Below are 6,119 nucleotides of genomic sequence, written 5' to 3'. Positions count from 1 at the left end.
AGATGTGGAGCTGCATAAAAACCATTCCTTCTCAGAGGCAGAAACACAGACGTGATCAACACAGGCTCCTGTACAAAAACAAAACAAAGGCCTCATAGAGGCTGACCCTGAAGTTTTTGCTTGTGTGGAGCCACTGGCAATTCTGAACTCAATGAGTATGTGAGGATACAGAGATGTTCCTCTTCACAACTAAGCTCACTAAGAGAAACAGTTGTTGATTAAAACTGAGACTTAAAATTGTTCTTATGAGATATGGTCATTTAAAATCCCTTTGTTCTTACTTTCCACTATAATAACTTTAGAAATGAATGCAACCCCAATTTCTACAACTACCAGTTTCAAAAACATCAGTACTAGCTTTTGGTCCAGATTCCACATCACTATAAAAAGTTCAGCACCTAGATTGCATTGTTTTCTATTTATATCAGGGAGCTTTATATCAGTAAATCCCTGGCAGGACTTACTGCACCCACTTGTCTGTCAGACACAGCACAGATTCCATCACGTGTACAGATTCACTTATCACTGCAAATAGAAGATGGCTTTGCCTGCCCTTACCCTGCACTACTACTATATTCCATTTACATTTTTAGGAAACAACAAAATTCTTAAAGGAATTTTTTAACTAAAAGTTCTTCTGCTAGAATAGTACTTTTTCCCCCTCTTCCATTCTCTATGTTGTGCCTTCAAGTATTCACATTTATATTTTAGAAATGAAACAAGAAACTATTGTTTGTGTAATAGAAAAACTAGGAGCATTATTCTTAAGGAATGAGTAATTTGTCCTATTGTTAACAACTACTGCAAAAACCAACAAAGGCTCCTTTTTCTAGGAACAACAGTTGAATTAAGATCTGTAATGCCAGAAAAACTATTTCAGGAGAAATTCTGCCTCAGGCTTGCCTCTTTCCTAATGTAATGACTAAATTTCTTCTTGTATATTAAGAACAAGAAACTTTATTTATTACTTTATTATACTTTTTTATTTCCTGTATTATTTTATATTTAACTGAAATAGATTCTGTATCATGCAACCTGTCATAAAGCACCAAGGTTAAAACCTCCTGTTCTGAACTCTTTTTTTGTAGAAGAATGAAAATCCTGCATTATAGTATTGTTCAACATGGGAGTCAGATTTTGGTGTTAAAGCTACAGACTGGAGGAAAGAAATTTGAGACATCCACTATTTTCCACACATCTCTGCAATAGAACAGTTTCTACAGGGAAAACTAGTTTTTTCTCAGATCAAAAAATGTCTTCAATTTTTTCCAGGATGTTGCAGAGGTAATTTAATCCTGGTTTATACATTTATACATTTAATTCTAGTATACATACAAATAAACAAGGACAACAGCCATTAAGAAAATACTTAGAAAAACAAATCCAGAATCAATTCTTTCAAAAACTTCAATCCTTCTCTGTTGAAGAAACTTTTCAATGCATTTTAAAGCATTTTTTAAATGCAGTGAAGTCATCTGTGATGACTTATGCATACTTTATCCAGCTACAAAGGTTTAAGTAAGATATGGGAATAAGTAACTCAAAACTGCTTAGCACCCAAGCTCATAAGTTCATTGCATTCATCAGAAAGTCTCAAGAAAACACTCTGGTAGTGTCAGAATAACAGATTTTCTCTCTGTAACTTTTGAGAAAAGTGAAAAGTGTTAATAAATAAACATTTTTATTTTTTTTTTCCTTTCTGCTTCCAGAACTTCATTAATTTCATTTTGGATTAAATGACAAGATTCCTCGTGGTTTACTTTTTTAAGAAGTACTTTAAGACAAATTTAGGCTTTCAGATTAAAAAAAAAAAAATTTAAAATTAAAAATCTATGGTTTTTCATTTTTAAAAAACAAAACCCAAAGCTTTGGGGAAAACTGAAGGAGTTCAATAAAGTTATACATTTATTTGAGTAGTTTTAGCTTACTAAAAGATAAATAATTTTACAGATGCACTGTCAGTGAATACTAGAAAGGAATTTCATTTATAACCATGTTTTTGCTAAAGGTCATGAATCAGTTAGAAAAACCACGGGTTGGTGGGTTTCTTGCTTCTTTGTAAAAAATGTGTAACAAGAATATCACAAATACTATTTACAACAGAACTTCCTTTAAGAGTGAAGTCAGTGACAATCAGTGGGCGTAAATCTTGTTCAACTACTTGAACTATAATGGTAAATGAATCAGAAGACTGTCCTTAGAGATGTGGCCTTCCTCCTTTATGCTCCCTTTGCCATTGTACATATCCTCCAGAATACATATGTATTCTTTCCTACCAAAAATGCTTTGTTTACTAACCTAATGTCGTGATAGATAGATAGTCACGTTGCAGAAAACTTCACTAAAAGATGCCTCCTTTTTCTGTGTATTTCTCATGTGAAAACTACTGTAAACATTTTTGAGACTGTCCATTAACACTCAAAATTTGCTAGGAAAGAATTATTATAGAACATAAATGCTGCAGTTGTGCATATTCTACTACTTTCTTTTTTTTTTTTTCCTAAATCAACAGTAAAAGAAAAACTACTGATGTAAACAAAGGCTTCAAATAATGAAAACTCAGGCATGCTTACAATTGAAACTAAATAACAATAATTCATGTCTAAAAACATTTGTTGTCCTTCCTGCTACTGTAAAAAAGCAAGTGTAATTTTTTTCCCATATGTACGTTTAATGGCTATTTTCACATTGTATTTCCACTGACCACAGATGAGAATACACCAATGCAACAGTGTAAATAACTGCAGCTGTTTCTCTACAGATTAAAAGTCAAGATCATTAACAATAAACTTATAACCATCAACAATAAACATTTAATGATAATCATAAAAAGAATTGGGCATTTCTGAATATCAACAAACTTGCGGCAATTCTGCACTAAATTAATTGCCATGCATTTAAGTAGACAGAATTCCACTTCAGGACAGCAAATGATAAAATATAGACTATTTTCTTATTCTTTATGTTTAAAAAAATACTTCCTGAAACAGCACCCTTTTTTTTTTTTTTTGCTTTTGTTCTGTACATTCTCCAATTGACCACTTTTCCTTGCACAAACATTTAATGTACACTCCATTGTCAAAAAAAAAGTAGTGCAAGTAAAGCAAAACAAGTCCATTTTTAGCACTTTGCTGATTTTGCAACTAGGCAAAATGATGACTAACACCCTGTTCAGTGGAGCAATTTTGTCCATTTTTCACCAAAAGAGTGGTTCTCAGTGTAAGGAACTACTTTTCTCCTTTCAGTATACAAAATGCATGGACCAGATGGGTGGAAGCTGATTGTTTTTCTTGCAACATGTTTTCACGACACAGTTATTAGTCTGGCTCCAGATATTACACAACCAAACCAAGGATTCTGATTCAGGAAGGGACTTAATAATTTGCCAGTCCCATTCACCTTAATGGCCCACTGTCACCTGTTTGCTCAAGTACTTTGCTGAACTGGACTATCAAAAGGTTAGGGGGAGAAAAATGAAAGCAATGCAGCTTCTACGAAAAATGTAGTTAAGTAGGACACATAAAACAGCACCTTCTATGCTCTGCCTCTAACTTGGAGCTTTTTGTTTTACATAATATGTATTGTCATTTTTTTGAATTCCAAGCGCAGACTCATGAAACATACAAACTGCTTTCAGAATCTAATACACTGTGTTTTGAAAATTATCATTTCATTGTTTTCATTCAGTGTTTTTAATGCAAGACCAAATCTAGCAAACTTGCTGTAGAACTAGTCAGGAGAGTGGATTCAAGAGCAGACAAACCAAAAATGCATTTACAACTACAAAAATCGTGTCATTATTGTCTTGTACAATTCTGTCTTGTGACATAAATTGTGGACAGTTCTACAAAGCAGATACATCCAGAGAAATTTAAGACTCCAAAAATGTCTTAAGACCATAGTACCATTTGTTTCAGCTTCTTGTATCAACAATATCTTTTACTTTTGGGTTTTGGGAGTTGCCATCCATCTATTTGAAGCAACTCATTCAGTCAACAGGAAATCTCTGCTATGTCTACAAAGACAGCTTTTTGGGGAGGGTAGCAGAATTCTGCTCAATGCAGGTCTAATGTTTCCAACTAACATACCGAAAACACAGTCAGAATAAACAACACAGACACAAACATACCGTAAACAGAATTCAGTTCTTACAGGATAAACTTAGTAAAGTTTACTATATTTTTAAAGAATTAAAGAAGTAATATTGTGGCTCCAAGTTTCATAAATTATCCTGAAAAAGCTCATGAATCTCTTTACATAAGGAAAATAATAATATAAATTTACCTCCAAGAATGCTACTTAAATGGAAACAGTAACTTGAATCATACAAATTTTCAGACGAATTATAAGAACCAGAGTGGGAAAGTGAGAAAAAAATATTCACTTACATTTAGCTTAAGTAAAGGTAGACCTGAAATGAGAGTTAGCGAGCGTTTAAAAATAATTTTCCAATTTTGAAGTCCCAAGAAAGACCCTACCAACTCAAACACAGTGCTAGAAATGGAATTACCCAATATCCCTAGTTACTTTAACATCTTTTCATTCAATTGGTGTAATATTCTTCTTCTTTAAAGTAATCAGCATCTCCTAATCTTAGAAATAATTATTTAATTAAGTACCTGCTATCGTGTTATTAAGCTCTTGAAGTATTTTTGAGCCTTCATGACCCATCAAAAGTCAAATCATATGGGTATTTAAGTTTTATGTACATACATGAGAGAAAGCTAGTAACAGTAGTTAATATCTGCATTTATTCAGAAGAGAAGCAATCTCACTGTACTATTTTCTCCACAGCAAACAAAATTTGTTTTGACAAATTAAATCTTATGCTACTATGAAAAAAAAATTACTGCCACAAAAACTGGACTACGATATTCACAACTGAATTTAAACAATGAAATCAAAAAGAGGAGATATAAAAGTAGTGGCATTATAAAAAAAAAATCTTATTAATTTTTACTTGATCCAACACTGTCTTAAGATCCTTAGGTTCCAGAACAATGTGGTGCAAATAACAAAGAACTTAAGATTACAGAACTAAGGTAGACTTCCTTTTATATGCAGACTCAGCAGGATAATTTGTCAAGGACATTTTCATGGTGGTATGGTGCTTGGCATTAATATGTATCTGTAAAATTCCAGCAGAGCAAATAGCTGGAATAAGTGTCAAGAAAACTCAGTTATCTCCTGTACTAATAACCACAAGGCTATACACATCATGCTGAGAAAACATCCATAAGGAGCAATGTCATTACCTTAAAATTTCAGGTTGGCTTGATGAGCTGTTTATTCCAATTAACACAGAAGGAAATTGCTGGGTAACTACCACCTTCATTTAGGAAGTCTCTCTAATGCTCAGCTTATGATGAGTTCTGCAACATACTTTTTTGAGGATCACAACATTTAAGGCAATATTAAAATCGCATATGGCAACTACAAATTTAATCTCCTCATGCTGTAATCCATAGATGGAAACAGCTTTCTACGGAAACTCCACACATTCAACAGGAAAAATTAAATACTTGATACTGCCTCTGATCAGAGCATAAGTTATCAAGCATTCAATATGTAAGCGCATCAGGTATCAAGTGTTTTATTTTGGTTCTTTCTTCTATTTGAAATTTTGAAATATAGTCCCTAGAATTTTGAAAATATTCCCTAGAAAATGGTTGCTGTGTGCTAAGGTACAAAGTGTGTGTGCTTGAATGGTTTCATTCCACATGCTTACAAGCTGATCCTTGATCAAATTAAAATGTGGAAGACAATGCTCTTTTTAAAGGGAAGATGTAAATAACTAAAGCCTTAGCACATGAGAAAAGTTCACAAATAAATTAAAAGTCTGTGCTGAACCAAGATAGGTAAAAGAGGTCATTTTAATCAATAGATAGAAAGCTCAAATCAGAACAGTGGCCACTTTCTCAACATCAACATCCATCGAAATACAGTCTGAAGGTGGAATAAGGTCAAGCTTTCTCAAAAAGAAAAAACCCATCTGATCTAGTTTACATAACTATCTATAGATATCATTTACAATTTTGAAACTAGTATCCAGTTATGAATCCTAAACTTTCAGCAGATTGACTGATTCTATTGATTTCCCATTATTTTTCCTACTCATT

The sequence above is a fragment of the Calidris pugnax genome, unplaced genomic scaffold (genome assembly GCF_001431845.1).
Source record: "Calidris pugnax isolate Ruff unplaced genomic scaffold, ASM143184v1 scaffold42, whole genome shotgun sequence".
NCBI lineage: Eukaryota > Metazoa > Chordata > Aves > Charadriiformes > Scolopacidae > Calidris > Calidris pugnax.
Note: the sequence above shows the minus strand (reverse complement) of the source record.